Source organism: Pelodiscus sinensis, chromosome 3, assembly GCF_052426305.1.
Source record: "Pelodiscus sinensis isolate ZL-2025 chromosome 3, ASM5242630v1, whole genome shotgun sequence".
Taxonomy (NCBI): domain Eukaryota; kingdom Metazoa; phylum Chordata; order Testudines; family Trionychidae; genus Pelodiscus; species Pelodiscus sinensis.
In genome coordinates, this window is record NC_143054.1 from 197,422,176 (window position 1) to 197,440,738 (window position 18,563).

At 41.4% G+C, this 18,563-nt stretch overlaps 1 protein-coding gene across 5 annotated transcripts in view; it reads right to left on the minus strand.

Annotated features, from left to right (window-relative positions):
* The window catches only part of RALGAPA2 (Ral GTPase activating protein catalytic subunit alpha 2), a 379,885-nt gene that overhangs the window by 49,947 nt on the left and 311,375 nt on the right, over positions 1 to 18,563 (minus strand). The window lies entirely within an intron of this gene.

Sequence of the window (18,563 nt, forward strand, 5' to 3'; positions counted from 1 at the left end):
TGAGGTTTCACTGCTATTCCACTCCCTGGCTACTTCCCTGTAGGTCTGCATTGTCTGTGCCTCAAAGTCCCAGCAGCACCCCCTCCAGGGTTCTGCAATTCTTCCGACCAGCTACACTCAGACTTCAGTAGTCAACTCTGGGCTCCAGCCTGGTCTGCAATAAGCTCTTCACACTGAACTGTCCAAGGTACTGCCGCTTTCTCAATCAGCAAGTCCCTTAATCTGTCTAGTTTGAGCTCCGAAGAACTGCCTGGCTCTGGACCAGGCTTAGCAGCTTCTTAACACTGGCTTGCTGGGTCCTGATTGGCTTCTTCTGCAGCAGCCTGCCTGGAGGACTTCTCTCCTGCTCTTTTCCTGGGTGGGGTGCAGCAAGGTCACAAGCTTCCAGAAGCTTCAGAGCCTAGCCTACCCCATTATACACATCTAGACACATATCCATATATATGTGCTACATATTTATTATTTAATTTATAAATGTGCCTATTTTCCAAGCACAGACATATTGCTAAAATTAAATAAGTAAACGCTTATCTAAACCAGCACAATTTCAGTTCGAGAACTTAAAACTCACACCAAAAGAAATACACTCTGTCCCTCTGCCCATGACCAGGCCTTGCAGTATACCCGGAAGGTCTATCAAATCAATATGGAAATAAGTTCCAAAATAGAGGGTTCTCTACGGAGAATGAATTGCCTGCAGCCATACAAATCTTGCAGCTGTCTAATGTTGGGGATGGAACAAAGAGGGAGAGAGGAATAAAAGTATTGCCAAGATTAACAGGACCTAAACCATAGAACTTTGTAGTTTAAAACCAATGCCCTGAGAATTGCACTCACAAACTAAATGGAATGTTGTTTAATTAAGTAATCATTTCATTATTTTTCTTTATCCTCCTGCATCAGCATCATCCATCAGTTTCTGACATTTATTTTGGACTTGTGTTCATAGAATCATGCAATAATAGGACTGGAAGGGACCTCAAGAGGTCATCGAGTCCAGCCCCCCGCCCTCAAGGCAGGACCAAGCACTGTCTACACCATCCCTGACAGATGTTTATCTAACCTGTTCTTAAATATCTCCAGAAAGGGAGATTCCACCACCTCCCTTGGCAATTTATTCCAATATTTGACCACCCTGACAGTTAGGAATTTTTTCCTAATGTCCAATCTAAATCTCCCCTGCTGCACTTTAAGCCCATTACTCCTTGTCCTGTCCTCAGTAACCAAGAGGAACAAATTTTCTCCTTCCTCCTTGTGACACCCTTTTAGATATTTGAAAACCGCTATCATGTCCCCCCTTAATCTTCTTTTTTCCAAACTAAACAAGCCCAGTTCATGAAGCCTGGCTTCATAGGTCATGTTCTCTAAACCTTTAATCATTCTTGTCGCTCTTCTCTGTACCCTTTCCAATTTCTCCACATCTTTCTTGAAATGTGGCGCCCAGAACTGGACACAGTACTCCAGCTGAGGCCTAACTAGTGCAGAGTAGAGCGGCAGAATGACTTCACAAGTTTTGCTTACAACACACCTGTTGATACAACCTAGAATCATATTTGCTTTTTTTGCAACAGCATCACACTGTTGACTCATATTCAACTTGTGGTCCACTATGACCCCTAGATCCCTTTCTGCCATGCTCCTTCCTAGACAGTCGCTTCCCATCTTGTATGTATGGAACTGATTGTTCCTTCCTAAGTGGAGCACTTTGCATTTCTCTTTATTAAACCTCATCCTGTTTACCTCTGACCATTTCTCTAACTTGCTAAGGTCATTTTGAATTATGTCCCTATCCTCCAAAGAAGTTGCAACCCCACCCAGTTTGGTATCATCTGCAACCTTAATAAGCGTACTCTCTATCCCAATATCTACATTATTGATGAAGATATTGAACAGTACAGGTCCCAAAACTGACCCTTGTGGAACTCCACTTGTTATCCCTTTCCAGCAGGATTTAGCACCGTTAACAACAACTCTCTGACTATGGTTATCCAGCCAATTATGCACCCACCTTATCGTGGCCCTATCTAAGTTATATTTGCCTAGTTTATCAATAAGAATATCATGCGAGACCGTATCAAATGCCTTACTAAAGTCTAGGTATATGACACCCACCGCTTCTCCCTTATCCACAAGGCTCGTTATCCTATCAAAGAAAGCTATCAGATTAGTTTGGCATGACTTGTTCTTCACAAACCCATGCTGGCTATTCCCTATCACTTTATTACCTTCCAAGTGTTTGCATATGATTTCCTTAATTACCTGCTCCATTATCTTCCCTGGGACAGACGTTAAACTGACCGGTCTGTAGTTTCCTGGGTTGTTCTTATTCCCCTTTTTATAGATGGGCACAATATTTGCCCTTTTCCAGTCTTCTGGAATCTCCCGTCTGCCATGATTTTTCAAAAATCATAGCTAAAGGCTCAGATACCTCCTCTATCAGCTCCTTGAGTATCCTGGGATACATTTCATCAGGACCTGGTGACTTGCTGACATCTAACTTTCCTAAGTGATTTTTAACTTGTTCTTTGTGTATCCTATCTTCTAAACTTACCCTCTCTCTGCTTGTATTCACTACGTTAGGCACACTTCCAGACTTCTCGGTGAAGACCGAAACAAAGAAGTCATTGAGCATCTCTGCCATTTCCAAGTTTCCTGTTACTGCTTCTCCCTCCTCACTAAGCAGTGGGCCTACCCTGTCCTTGGTCTTCCTCTTGCTTTTAATGTATTTATAAAAGGTCTTCTTGTTTCCCTTTATGCCTGTAGCTAGTTTGATCTCATTTTGTGCCTTTGCCTTTCTAATCTTGACCCTGCATTCCCGTGTTGCTTGCCTATATTCATCCTTTGTTATTTGTCCTAGTTTCCATTTTTTATTTGACTCCTTTTTCATTTTGAGATCATGCAAGATCTCCTTGTTAAGCCAAGCTGGTCTTTTGCCATATTTTCTGTCTTTCTTACACAGCGGAATTGTTTGCTTTTGGGCCCTTAACAACGTCCCTTTGAAATACTTCTAACTCTCCTCAGTTGTTTTTCGCTTCAGTCTTGCTTCCCATGGGACCTTACCTACAAGTTCTCTGAGCTTATCAAAATCTGCCTTCCTGAAATCCATTACCTCAATTGTTCTGGTCTCTTCAGGTTTCTGGGTGTCATGTTGATGGATTTGGCTGCCTCTATTTTGCAAAGTTTCTCTAAATCCTCTTTTCAGGGGCTGTCCATACTATCCCTTGACATGGAAGTCATGTTGGTGACATCCTTAAAGTATGTCCTAAATATGTCCATCTTGGTCTTCTTACCATATTTGACACTTTACATTTATTTGTTCCATTTAGAATTTCTGATGCAGCAAGACACTTTTTCTAATGGACTCAGAAGATGTTCCATCAGCATTTACTTTGGAATTAATTGATCTTATTTCTTGCTGTTGTGGGCTTTCCTGACTCTGCTCCAAAAAGGAGGACAGACATGGTGCTTATGTTAAAAAATAATATTTTTGTGTTAGTGCCAATTTTGCTACTGTTCAAAATCTTCTCAAGTTCATGAAAGCTGTTTGCTTCTATAGAAATGTGTTGCTTAGAATCTAGCATAGTGTCACCATCATTGAACATCTCAGTCCTGAGGTAGGTAAATTATTTTCTTCTAGTGTTTCTTTGCCCTTTTTAATGGCTAGATTGGGGGTATTACAGCCATTTAGTTTATCTTCCCATGTTGCTGAACAAACCAACGTGTTTTGCTGTATTTGCCAAAAGCTGGGTCTTTTCTTCCATTAAGCAATGAACTGAACAAAGCAGGACAATGTCATCAGCAAAAATGAGGTCCTCTATTGCCTTCTGTGGTTAATTTCCTCATGACATCGTGATAAACAATAGTGGGGAGTTAATAAATCCTTATCTTATTCCAATTGTCATTGCAAACCTTTGGGTTGATATTGTCTCCATTTCTAACTGCATATTCAGTATTACTGAACATATCTTTGATTCTAATATATTTTGGCTGGCACTCCATCATATGCCATAATTTTCCAAAGAATGTCTTTGTAATGCTGAATCTACTAATCAAGAAATTATGATGGAATAATTCAATATTTTAAAGCTCGAACATCACCAATCTGATACTCTGTATATTTGGAACAATACACCAGCAAAATAAAAAGTCTGCACCTACACCTGTAACTAATAAAATAAAGAATTCTGTCTACTTTGATATATAGATCTAAATACATAATATTTAGCACTTGCATGCTATTTTATATTTTTAAAGCACAAATCTATAAACTTGTACTCATAAAACTTATCTAGAAGAAAAAATAGTAATAAGACAACAGTAGATGACAGGGGTTTTATTCTAGTGAGTGCTGAAAACAGCTCCTTATGATTTTCTCAGAAAGGAAGATAATATAATAGGTTCAAAAACTGTACACAAGTTTTATAATCTGCTAAAAATCGCAATTGTGACGCAATTTGAAATGATTTCTTGAATTATTTAGTCCAAAATCTTTTTTTACAACAGAAAATAACCAATACCTTTTCCCATAAACTTATCTAACCCTTCCTCAAAGACATCTAATTGAGGAAAAATCACCTTATCCAACAAAGTTGGACCACCTTCCGATAGTGAGAGAAACTAGCTTTCAAGCGTAAACACTATGCGTCAGGTCTGGGAAATGTACTCAGTGTCACAGCTAGATATAAAGTGGAACAGACGGTTTAGCATAAGTAGTTGACACACATTTCAAGGGATCATACCAAGTGACCTGGCCCATTAACACCTGTCCCGTCATAAGGCAGAAAGGAGGAAAAAAGCTGGGAGAAGGGATAAATGGATTATAGATTGCTGTAATAAACCATAAATCCAGTATCTCTATTCAGTCCATGATTTTTGGTATTTAGAAAACTCAGGCAAGGTCTACACTAGACCTGGAAGGTCAGATTAAGGTATGTAATTCCAGCTACATAGAATACACAGCTGGAGTGGGCTTACCTTAAACTGAGCTTGGTGCCATCCCCACTGGGGGCAAATGCTCTTTGCGACTGCAAGTACAGATACTGGCCAGAGCTGCTCTCAGCATTCCATTTATTGGTCTATACTAGACCTACTAAAGCGAATGCCAGAATGTCAGTTTCTGGCATGGCAAGTGAGGACGTGCCCTTAGGAATTTATGCTCTCTGGTTCATCTTTTGAAAGTGTTGTGGCAGGTTTCCTTTGAGAATATTGACTGAGAAGTCAAAGAGAGCAATCACTTTGTGAAAAGTATTTACTCACAGGTGATATAATATTTTTATCATTTTTCTGGTTGGGTTCATTGGTTGTTCTTGGAGCATTTAGTGTACTATCTGAGGAACACACATTGTGCTAAGCACATGTAGGATCCATTGATCTGGAAAGGTATTGTGTGGGGAGTGTTGATGATCATGCCAGTGGAGATATGTTTGAAGTTTTCCCATCTCTTGTTCTGGCAGGGATAGGTATGGCTTTGATTTCGTGGGACCTGGTTTGGGGAGGAGCTTGCGTCTGGTACTGAGCAGGTTGGAAGGTTGTCTGAAGGCACAAGAAGTTCAGAAAAGATTACTTTCAGACTATGGTCCGCATTGAGCATGGGTTCAAACTGTTTGATGATACCTCATATGGGTTCCAGCATGGGGTGGATGGATACACTGAAAGTATATGGTCAATGGAGGTTTTACTAGTGTTTTGAAGCAGTTTCTCTCAGGATATTCCATGATGTGATACACTTCTCTGGTAGAGTGTCTTTGTTTAGAGAACTCTTTTTTAAACATGTGAAGATATATATCCCAGAACTTTCTCCTTAGAGCATATTTTGTGGTATCTGACTGCCTATCTGTCTTGCTGTGTTTGGGGTGATAACTGCATCTGTGCAGATAAATGTAGTGATTGGCGTATTTCTTGTAAATAGTATCTTTACGGTTCCATTGTTGAAGACTATCATGCTATCCAGTAAGCTGATGTCAGCATGGGAATGTTCTAGTGATAATTTAATGGATAGGAGTTAATTGCTGAAGTTGTGGTGGAAGTTTGAGGGATTTTAAATCACCTATCCAAAGGATGAAAATATCAGCAATATAATTTCAGGTATATTATTGATTTCCTGATGCATTTGTCCAGAAATTCTTCTTCGAGGTGGCCCATGAATGGTTTGGCACACTGGAGAACCGCAAAAGTATCCTAACTGTTCCCATGATTTGGACAAAGTATTCATTAGCGAATGTAAAATTGTTATGTGTGACAAAATAAATGAGTTTGGTGATGTGCTTGGGGTAGATAGCTGAGGGTTGTCCATTGTCTGGTAAATATTTGAAGCAGACAGTGATGTCACCTTTGAGAGAGATGTTGGTGTATAGGGAGATGACGCTGTAGCCAGACACGAACCCCATCTTGTCCCCCGCCCCCCCCGCCAGAAAGCAAGAGAAAGGCAGTCAGCCTTTGATGCCCTGGGAACGCAGGTGCGCTGCCTGTCCCTGATTCTACCATAAACAGAAACCAGACAGTAAATGGGCTAGCTGACGACCCGGGGCCTCCCGTTGCCCTGATGGCTAGTACCAGTAATTGACACGCCTGCACTGTCCCAGAAGAGGGATCTTCGCCCATCATATACCAGAGGTGCCCATTGTCTGCATTTTCCCAGGTGTGAATTATGCTTTGCACCCTTTGTGGGAAACTTGGTGTTCAAAGCCATTTTTCCTAATTGGCCACTTGAGACCAGGAAGAAGCCTACGTGACCCAAGGGGTATAAAGAGGGTTTAGTAGCCCACCCCATTTGAGCTCCAATCATCTATACCTGCTGGCAGGTATTGATTGTCTCCCGAGGTCTGTGGGACGCTCAACCTCGCCCTACTTCTTCCCGAGGGATTGAGAGAAAGACGCTGGCCACGCCAAGTCTGGAACGCAGGGGTGAGAATATATACCTGCTATGTGTCTATTTTGCATGCATTTAATAAGAGCTCAGAGAACCAAAAGGATTTCATGGTACCTGTAAGTGACTTATTAGTGTAATTTCTGTCCTGTCCTTTGTAGTGGCTGTGTTATCTGTAACATAGCAGTAGCATTTAACAACTAAGTTTACCCTGTAACAATAAAATAGTAACTGTTTAAGCTTTAACCTGACTCCTTCAGTTGCTGTAACAGAACCAAGCACAATTTAAAAGAACTTCAGCCGGTCATAAGGGACTCACTGCCCTGACTGTCGGCTGACAGACGCCCAAGGGCCAAGCAGGGTACAGTATTCTGAGAGAGAGTATTAATATTAGGGATGTTAAAATGTGTTTAAGTAAACATGCAGTGGCTGAAATTGTCAACTTTTAAGCCAGTTCCCCATGTGCACTGGCTCCCATCTCCCCCCTGGCCATGCTGCTGCCTCTGATACAGAGGCAGCATCTGGGGGCAGAGGGTTAGCAGGCGGCTCCCTGACAGAGTATATTGGGAGCCTGCTTGTAACTATGGAGGTTCTTACTCCAGAATGCAGCATCATCCGGTGTTAAAGAACATCACAATAAGAATGGCCATATGAGGTCAGACCAACAGTCCATCTAACCCAGTGTCCTGTCTGCCAACAGTGGCCAAAACCAGAAGCCCCAAAGGAAGGGAACACAACAAGTAATCCTCACGTGATCCCTCATTTCCAGACAGTCTCATCATGGTTGCCTGGTAAAGTGAGCTAAAAATCAAAATATTTAAAATTATATAAAAATTAAGGATTTAAACAACAGAATTATAAAGGCACATCTCCATAGTTAAATAAGATATGTCATTTTAGAATGCAGGAGGAGCTTAAATAATGCATTTTGCCCCCTAGCATGTTGAAATATACATAGACAAGATGATACAAGATTTAGTTCTATCCATATTTATGCCCAATTCTTCCCTTGATTAGGGCAATTCTGTGGCATTCCAGGGGCACAAAGGACATCTACAGCTGGTGTAGCTAGCCTTCCTAGTTCTTATGACAAATATTCATGATTGCTATAAGTATCCAGAACTAAACTGAACTGTGAATTCCTATATTTACAAAGTAAGGCCACAAGGGGCCATTGTGATCAAATTTAGTCGTCTATATAACACTTTCCTGAATTAATTCCTGTTTGATCTGGAGCATATCTTTTAGAAACAAAGTCAGTCTTGATTTTAAAAACCCAATGGTGAAGAATCTTTCACAATTCTTGGTAAACCGTTCCAATAGTTAATTAACTTGACTTAAAAATCTACACCTTATTTTCTGTCTAAATTTGTCTAGCTTCAATTTCCAGCCATGTATCAGACCAGCTAGCCTCTTGAACACAGGTACACAGCTCTCTGTAATATATAATCCTTAAAAACACTTTTTCAGCTTTCCATATTGCATCTCCCAGAAAGCTCAGCTTTGACTAATATAAAAACAAATATTCCAGTGTAGTTTCCTTTTATTTGTTCAAAAGAGTTTAATTTCAGCAAACAGATGCAGCATTAGCTCTACCTGAGCTCATTAGGGACACTTGCATACTCAAGACTCAAAAATCTAAAAAGATCGTTGGCAATAATCTTCAGATTCTAGCCTCCCAGCCATACTGTGCAATCATGCTGTTTATTCCACTGTTAACAATCAGACAGACAGAGCAGAACACCTGGTACTCTCAATACTTGGCCTTCCTTGGCAGTTGACAGCAAAATCTCCCTACCAGGTGGTTGCACTTCAATTACATTAGCTAGTCACTGTAGGGTTAACAAGTACCAAATGGAAATCTTTTATTCATGTAACACAGTGTCTTTTGTTGATCATTGAACAATGTTGCTTAAAATCCATTAAAATTAAAATACACTTTGCAAACATGAAGATTGTAGTGGTATAAATACAGCCGTAAGTTTCCTCTCTCTCTCTCTCTCTCTCTCTCTCTCCCCCCCACACTCTCACACACACACACTCTCTCTCCCCCCAAAAAACAGTTCTTCACCTTCACTAACTATTGTTCTTTGAGATGTGCTGCTCATGTCCATTCCATTGTAGGTATGTGCATTACCACATGGAGACTTTTGCCTTAGCAGTAGCCATATGGATGGCTGTGGTGCCCTCTGGAGTGCCATGCGTATGGTGCGGTATATCTCTACTGCCCTCTCAGTTTCTTCTCGCTGACAATTTTGACAGGGGGCAGTGGAATGGACAACAGCAACACATCACAAAGAACAACAATTATCAAAGGAAGGTAACTTTTTTTTTGGTTTTTGGATGCTTGTTCATGTCAATTCCATTGTAGGTAACTCTCAAGCAGAATCCTCAGAGGTGGGCTCAGAGTTTGGAGTCTGGCAGATTGGAGCACTGTTCTGCAGAGGTCAGCATCATCTCAAGCTTACTGGATCAGTGCATAGTGTGATGAGAATGTGTGGACAGATGACCAGGTTGCAGTTCCTTGGATCGGCACCTGAGCAAGTCAGGCTGCCAAGAGAGCCTGTGCCCTAGTTGAGTGAGCCGTCAAATTGCTGGCACCTCTGCCAGCTCACAGTAATAGCTGATGCAGGCTATAATCCAGGACAAGTCTTTGGGCTGACACCATCGACCTTTCATCCCCTCAGCAACAGCCACAAACAACTATGTTTACTTATGTAACAGCTTTGTTTTACCAATGTAGAAGACAAGCACCTGCCTGACATCCAGGGTACATGACCTTTGCTCCCCATCTGTTACATGAAGTTTTGGACACTGGACTGGTAAATAAATATGTTAGCCTGTTTGGAACTGAGAAACTATGTTGGGCAGAAAAGCTGTGTGTGGACACAGTTGGACCATACTCTTATAGATGACTGTGTACGTTGCTCTACTGCGAGTGGCCTGATCTCAGACACAGTAGTGGAAGTTATAACAACCAAGAAAGCGACTTTCTAGGAGAGATGCAGAAGGGAGCAAGATGCTAAGGGCTCAGACATGGAGGAGGGACCTATGAGCCTTGACAGCAGGAGATTCAGATCCCAAGGGGGAACTGGGTCCCTGACATGTGGGTAAAGGCATTCCAGACCTTTCAGGAACTGTGCTGTCATAGGATGAGCAAAGATCAATGTGCTCCGAAACGGAAATGTGAAAATGGTCACCAGGTGTATATTTCTTGAATTCTGGCTGATTTGACATCTACCAGCCTCTTTTTTATGTCCCGTCTCTCTTCAATGGCTTTCCATGTATCAGGCTTAATCCACTCCTTCCTCTTCTTCCTATCCTCAAAACCCAGACAGGCCTCGCTGCTCTTTGTGTAGACTGATGCAATCTGTTCCCATGCCATGTTGATTTTATCTGTGATACTGGTAGATACATCATCCCTTAAATCTTGCAAAGCATGGAATCTGTTCCTCAGTTGAATGGTGAAGGCAGTCTTTGTGGTGACATATCGTAGCTTTTCAACACTGAAGAGTCTTTGTATGGATGTCTTAATACCTGTTCTTCGCAGCTTAAGTTTCACAAGTGTCATCACTAAATGGTGATTACTACCAACATCCGCTCCTCTCCTCACTTTCACATCTTGCAAGCTGTGTCTCTATGTACCGTTGATCATCAGATGATTGATCTGGTTCTTGTCTCTGCCATTTGGCGAAAACCAAGTCTGCTTGTGAATGTTGCAGTGTGGGAAGAGAGTCCCTCCAATGACCAGACTGTTGACAGAACAAAATCCTACAAGTCTTTCACCACTATCATTCACAGTGCCACAACCATGTCTGCCCATGGCCCTGTCACAATGTGTGTTGTCATTTCCCACTTTGGCATTCAGATCACCCATGATGATGGTAAGATCGTGGTGTGGTGTAGACTCCACTTCTGCCGCTCATAGAAGATGTCTTTAATTTCTTCACCAATGTAATTGGTTGAAGCATAAACCTGGATCAAGGTGATGTTCACTTGTCTTCCTTTCAATCTGACCCTCATCAATCTGCTGTTGACAAGTTTCCACTCTAGCAAACATTTCTCAATCCCCTTCTTAAGGATAATGGCCACTCCCTCATGATGCTGGTCATTGTCTCTTCAATACAGAGCTCTTTTCGAAATTCAAGAAATATGCATTCTTGGGCTGAAGAGCCAATGCATAGAGGACAGAGAGGGAATACCAGTGTCATAGTTACCATGCATAATTAAAACTTTCTGAGGAACTTGTTTAAAAGCTCTGAGGTCTAGAATTGGTCCGGAGATTAGAAAGTACCTCAATCCTTTGTTCTTCGAATACAATTTTTTTAAATAGTTTCTGCTTGCAGCAGAGCTTGGGTGTCTATCCTTAAGTTCTTGTCAGAAAGGTCCCCGGAAAGGGAGGTTGCATTGAGGAAGAAATTTGAACTGGGTCATATAATCTTCATTTATTGCACCTAAAAATCCATTTGTCTGGGGTGATATTTTCCCATGCATTGTAAAAATGATATGTATGGTTTTCAAAAATATGGGTCATGTTTATTTAAATTGCTCTGAAAGAGAAGTTACTCACTTTGTGCAGAAATTATTGTTCAAGATGTGTGTCTCTGAGAGTGCTTCACAGTTGGTGTCGGGCTTGTCCCGGCACCACAGATTGGAGACTTTGAGAGCAGCGATCGGGCGGGCTGCGCATGCACGAGTGGAGAGTAGCACTCCCACCTTTGAAGTAGCGTGCGAAGCCCGCTTCTCCTCTGTTTCTTCGACGCCCTCATGGGCTGCTATTATTGCCCAAAGAAGTGGGGAGGAGGGCAGGTAGTGGAGCAACCAAGGGGACACACATCTCAAAGAATAATCATTAATCCACAAAGTGAGTAACTTTTCTTTCTTCTTCAAATGACATCACTATGGGTGCTCCACACTTCGTGACTGTATAGCAGTGCCCATTCACGTGGACAGTGGGCTTTGATCGATTGCTACAGATTGTGGAGAGAACCACGGTGGCTACTGCAGTATCTGTTGTGAAGCAGGGTGGAATAGCGTAATGCTTTATGAAGGTGTGATTAGACGACCATGTGGCTGCTCTGCGTATTTTCTGGAGTAAGACTCCCTTTAGGAAAGCAGCTGATGTTGTTATAGCTCTGGTAGAGTGGGCCTTTGGATTTGTTGATAATGACCCATGATGGAGTGAGTAGCATGTAGTAATGCATGATGTTATTAGCTTTGATATGCACTGGGAGACAGTGGTTTTTCCTTGGCTTTTGGCTAGGGATACCACCAATCTTTGGGATGACTGAAAGGATTGAGTCCTATCCAGATAGAAGGCAATTGCCCTTCTGACATCTAGTGTGTGTAATATGGCTTCTTCTCTGGAACAATGTGGTTTTGGGTAGAAAGTGACGAGGATTATCAGTTCATTGAGATGGAATTCTGAGATCACTTTTGGTAAGAAGGACGGGTGTGGCCGCAGGATGACCCTGTGCTTGTGAAAGGTTGTGTATGGAGGTGAGGCTGTGAGAGCCGTGAGTTTGCTGATCCTCCTTGCAGAAGTGATCGCCAGAAGGAACAACGTTTTCATGGTAAGAAAGGTAAGTGGTGCGGTTGCCATTGGTTCAAAGGGCGTTCTTGTGAGTGTAGGACCAATTCTAAGTCCTACGTGGGGGGAATGGGTTTTCGAGGTGGGTGAAGGTTCTGTAGACCCTTCCAGAATCTTTTAGAGATGGGGTGTGCAAATATGGAGAACTCTTCAATAGGAGGGTGCAAGGCCATAATGGTGACCATATGCACCTAGAGTGAGGAAATTGACACATTTTGTTGTTTCATGTGCATGACGTATTCCAGTACTTGGTGGAGCAGCGCCCTGGATGGTTCGATTGCCCTGTGTGCACACCACTGTGTAAATCGGTGCCACCTGTATAGGTAAGTCTTGCATGTTGTTTGTCTCCTGCTATGCAGTAGAACATTTTTCACTTGTTGGGAGCACTGTTGCTCCTCTTCTGAGAACCAGATAGTTACCATGCCATCAGGTGCAGCGTTTGTGATTGAGGATGAATTACTGACCCCTGGTTCTGGGAGAGCAGATCTGGGCGGTTTGGAAGTGGGTAGGGAGGTCATACAGAGAGGTGATAAAGACATGTGAACCATGTTGGTTGGAGCCAGGTTGGGGCTATCAAGATCACTTGGGCCCCATCCATCTGTATCTTCTGGAGGACTCTGGAAATGAGAGGAATGGGTGGAAAGGTGTATAATAGGTGGGCCCCCCACATGAGGAGCATGGAATTGTTAAGGGAGCCGCCGCGTCCTAAGCCCAATTTCAAGCAGTACTGGGGGTATTTGGAGTTCTGTCTGGCGGTGAACAGATCTATCTGTGGTCACCCCCATCGGGATGGATGATCTGTTTGTGTAGTTCCCACTCGTGTTCTGTGCGGAAATTGTGGCTGAGGGTATCTGCCATAATTCTCTTGTTTCCAGGCAGGTATTTTGCTCAGATAGTAATATTGTGGCGGATGCACCAATTCCAAAGCCTGATTGCCTCTGTGCACAGTGACTGGGATCTCACACCCCTTTGGTTGTTGTAAAACATAGTTGTCATATTGTCAGTGAGGATATGCACGGAAGAGTCTTGGATGTAAGGGAGGAAGTGCTTGCATGTGTTGTGGATGTGAAACTGGATGTGTGGCTTCTTCCAAAGCAACTGATGGCAATTTAAAATTTGACGCCATCCTATCTGCTGGCTTGAGAAACCGAATTGCATCCTCAAAAGGAGACAATGCTATAGCTACACCCACATTTTCATCAGGAGATAAGTCACTGTTCTACTCAATAGCTTGTTAACATTTCTGTAGTTCACTGTAAATTACTTTGTCCTCCACAGAATACTATTAGGATTGACTGAACATACACATTGTATGGTTACTCATATCCTAATGTCCTGATATTTTCAATTTTTATCTTTATTTATTATGAATTCAGACAACTATGATTTAGTGCTAACAAATAAAAAGAAGTCCTAGCATTGGCTAGAACTATAAATACATGCTATGAAAAATTTATCCACATAACTTTCCCAATAGCCCCTTGCTATTTAAGTCCTGTGTTGCTCCAGTGCAGAGACTGCAAAACTGTGTCTGTTTTCTGGAAAACATCCACCAGGGGCTAAAATGAGCTACCCAATTAATTTCACTTCCTAATTAACTTTTCAAATAGATTACAATCTAGTTCTCAGGAGTTACTGTAAAAGGCTAGTATAATCTCCTACTGCATCATCTAGCACTCTTTTTATTTTAAAACTGAATTACATTACTTGGTGGACTAGCAGTAATTCTAATGGAACTACATGTAGTTACTAGACCATGATCAGATACTTTGAAAATAAATCTATCAGTTTTTCTAAAACATTTATTTTCAATAAATGCCTTGGCATTTATCTTCTGGGGCAGACTTATCTGGTGCCAATGTATAATGCCATTAACGTTATTGTATACTTATATTATCATACCTTGGACAAGGTTTGGCTAAAAAGGTATTAGAATGTGCTTATTTGAAGCAGATACTCTTCTACAGCTCAAAACAATAACCAGCACTTCTGAATAAATACAGAGAAAGTGAACATTAGCACATCAAAAGGCCCTTTCTGTAAAGAAAAAAATGCATGATGCACACTTTAATCTTTCTGACAATCTATTCATGGTTTTGAACTGAAGTCTATTTTTCATATAAATGTGAATGGTTGGTACAACGACATCTTTACCAAAAGTAAAAAGAACACAAAAAGATAGGCTAGTGCAGCCTTTGCAATTTTTAAAATCTTTATCACTGGGCAATAATTTTTAACTATGGACAGTGTAATACACAATTTTCAATTATTCCATCACAAAAATCTGAGTAAAACCAAAATAATGATTACAGGTAATAAGGAAAGCTTTAAAATAGATATAACTTTAAAGTAAAAAAGCCCTGCACTTTTAAAAACTTTTGATCAATCAACAATTTAAAAATCTGTAAAAATAAGGATTAGAGGAAAACTAATATGAAAAATATTGAAGTCTGAAGCTTTATCTGGGTAAAACAAATTGGGCTCAGGCTTAGCCTTTTGAACGAATACTGTTAAAATACATTTTTAATTTAATTTTCTCAAAGCATGGCTTTCTAGGTAGGCTTAACTGTCTTAGGTATTTTGATCTTCTAATTTTGTATTACTCATTCTTAACAATTCTGAAAAAAATAAAATTTAAAAAGCTAAATCCTTGGACTTGGAGAACTCTCTCTCCATAGATCTGGAGAGCAGATACTTCCAGGGGGAAAAGACATATGCCTGTAAGCCAAAAATATTTATTACTCCTGGGATGTGTAGTCGATTAGCTTCTCTATCTACCCCAGATCAAATGATTGTTTCTTACTTATTAACAACTTTGATTAACTTCTGTTTTGCCTGGATGAGTGAAACCTCATATTCCATTCCATTCCATTTATTTATTTACAGTAGGGGAAATTAAAGGAAGATTACTTATCAAGTAACTGGAATACTCAACTAGATTGCCTTCATAAATCTGTATTGCTGGAATAGTGTACAGTGTTTTCTGATTCCCAGAACTGTTTATCATTAAGGATCATGCATGTAGTTCAACCCCTGATGGCAAATGTTCTGACAGAGTCCAAATTGTATATTTTGAAAGGAAAGGCAAGACTAGCTTGAGGGTGAAGTGTGACAGATTCTTCAACACTTCTCCTCCCATTCCCCCACAAGGATGCTCTAGCCGCTCCAGTGATGTGCTGCCAACATTTTATCCAGGGGCTTCCACTCAAACCTTCCCCTTGATACAAGTTAAACCTTGTGCACAGTACATGCCTAGAGAGCAGGGTGAGGGAAGTATGGAATCTATTTGTGTGTACTTCCATTTAAACAAAAATGAATTTCTGTAATTATAACCTAGGATATTAATGTAGATTGAACCTCTATAATCTAGGTTTCTCTTGTCCAACATCCCAATGAGTGTTCCAGGGCTGGGGCACTCATGGGGAAAAGCCAGCTTCCTCACACCTCAGCAAATTCTCCCCTGCTTCTCAGAGCTTCAGGAGCATCACAAATAGTGGAGCTCAGGCTCAGAGATGGAGAGAGAGGAGGGGGGACAGGGTGCCCTCCAGGGAAGAGGCTTTGCTCCACAGTTGCCCCACCTCTTCCCCCGAGTGCCACCCCCCGCCCACTCTGTCAGTAACAACCCATCTGCTGCTGCTGAATCGAGCTCCAGAGCCAGCAGCAGCAGAAGGGCCAGCATTGACCTCCCTTGGTCCAACAAATTGCCTGGTACAAGACTAGTCAGGTCCTGAGGGTGCCAGACCAGGGAGGTTCAACCTGTACTTTAGAAAGAAGCTTGACTGAGTCAGAACTGGGACCCTCCTGGTACTAGAAGGAGACTCATGATGGAATAAAGGAAGGTAACTGGCGGTCGGTCTACACAATTCTCACACAGCCTCTGAAAATTTGAGAGACTCCTGTGCTTCACTCCTGAAAGGGATCATAAGCATCAAAGCTTAGACTCAATCTCTACACCAAGAAATAAAGATTCCTCCCTTATCCTGGATGCAAACAGTCATACTGGTTCAGACCAATGGATGACCTAGCCCAATAGCCTTCCAACAGAGGCCAATGCCAAGTGGTTGAGAGAGAATGAGCAATCATTAAACCATACCCTGTCATCCACTCCCAGCTTCTGGCAATAGAGGCTAAAGACACTCAGACCTCGTGGCTGCATTTCTGAGCATTCTGGCTAATAGCCATTGATGGCCCTATCTTCCATGAATGTGTGTAGGTTTTTTTTAACCCTGTTATCGTTTTAGCTTTCATAACATCCCTCAGCAAAAAGTTATAAATCCTTACTTCTTGTTTTATGTGAAAGAGTAAAAATAACATTTCCTTATTCACTTTCTACACATCAGGCAAGATTTTATAGACTCTATCATGTTCCCTCTTAGTCTTCTTTTTTCCTACATGAAAAGTCCAAGTTTTAATAATTTAATAAGGCATTTGATACGGTCTCGCATGATATTCTTATTGATAAACTAGGCAAATATAACTTAGATAGGGCCACGATAAGGTGGGTGCATAATTGGTTGGATAACCGTAGTCAGAGAGTTGTTGTTAACAGTTCTAAATCCTGCTGGAAAGGGATAACAAGTGGAGTTCCTCAAGGGTCTGTTTTGGGACCCGTACTGTTAAATATCTTCATCAATGATGTAGATATTGGGATAGAGAGTACGCTTATTAAGTTTGCAGATGATACCAAACTGGGTGGGGCTGCAACTTCTTTGGAGGATAGGGACATAATTCAAAATGACCTTAGCAAGTTAGAGAAATGGTCAGAGGTAAACAGGATGAGGTTTAATAAAGAGAAATGCAAAGTGCTCCACTTAGGAAGGAACAATCAGTTCCATACATACAAGATGGGAAGCGACTGTCTAGGAAGGAGCATGGCGGAAAGGGATCTAGGGGTCATAGTGGACCACAAGTTGAATATGAGTCAACAGTGTGATGCTGTTGCAAAAAAAGCAAATATGATTCTAGGTTGTATCAACAGGTGTGTTGTAAGCAAAACTCGTGAAGTCATTCTGCCGCTCTACTCTGCACTAGTTAGGCCTCAGCTGGAGTACTGTGTCCAGTTCTGGGCGCCACATTTCAAGAAAGATGTGGAGAAATTGGAAAGGGTACAGAGAAGAGCGACAAGAATGATTAAAGGTTTAGAGAACATGACCTATGAAGCCAGGCTTCATGAACTGGGCTTGTTTAGTTTGGAAAAAAGAAGATTAAGGGGGGACATGATAGCGGTTTTCAAATATCTAAAAGGGTGTCACAAGGAGGAAGGAGAAAATTTGTTCCTCTTGGTTTCTGAGGACGGGACAAGGAGTAATGGGCTTAAAGTGCAGCAGGGGAGGTTTAGATTGGACATTAGGAAAAAATTCCTAACTGTCAGGGTGGTCAAATATTGGAATAAATTACCAAGGGAGGTGGTGGAATCTCCCTCTTTGGAGATATTTAAGAACAGGTTAGATAGACATCTGTCAGGGATGGTGTAGACGGAGCTTGGTCCTGCCTTGAGGGCGGGGGGCTGGACTCGATGACCTCTTGAGGTCCCTTCCAGTCCTATTATTCCATGATTCTATGATTCTAATACCTCGTCATACAGATGCTCTTCTATACCCCTCATTATTTTTGTTGCCCTTCTCTTTTCCAAATCTAATATACCTTTTTTGAGAAGGAAAGACCAGAACTGCATGCAATATTCAAGATGTAGGCATATTATGGATTTATATGAGACAATGTAATGTTTTCTGTCTTCTTATTGACCCTATTCCTAATGGCATCTATCATTGTTAGCTTTTTTGGCTGTTGTTGCTTGTTGACCCCCCTGAAAAAAATCTAGTAGATTGGTGAACCATGATTTCTCTTTACAAAAGTTACGTTGACTCTTCCTCAACATCTCATGCTCATCTATGTCTCTGACAAATCTGTTCGTTAGTATAGTTTCAACTAATTTCAACCAGGTACTGAAGTTAGGATTATTGTCCTGTAATAGCTCAGATTGCTTTTTAAAAAGTTGATGTCACATTAGCTATCCTCCAGTCATATAGCACAAAAGCTGATTTAAATGATAGGTTATATACCACCATTAGTTCTGCACATGTGCCATCAATATGCATTCCAATCTCT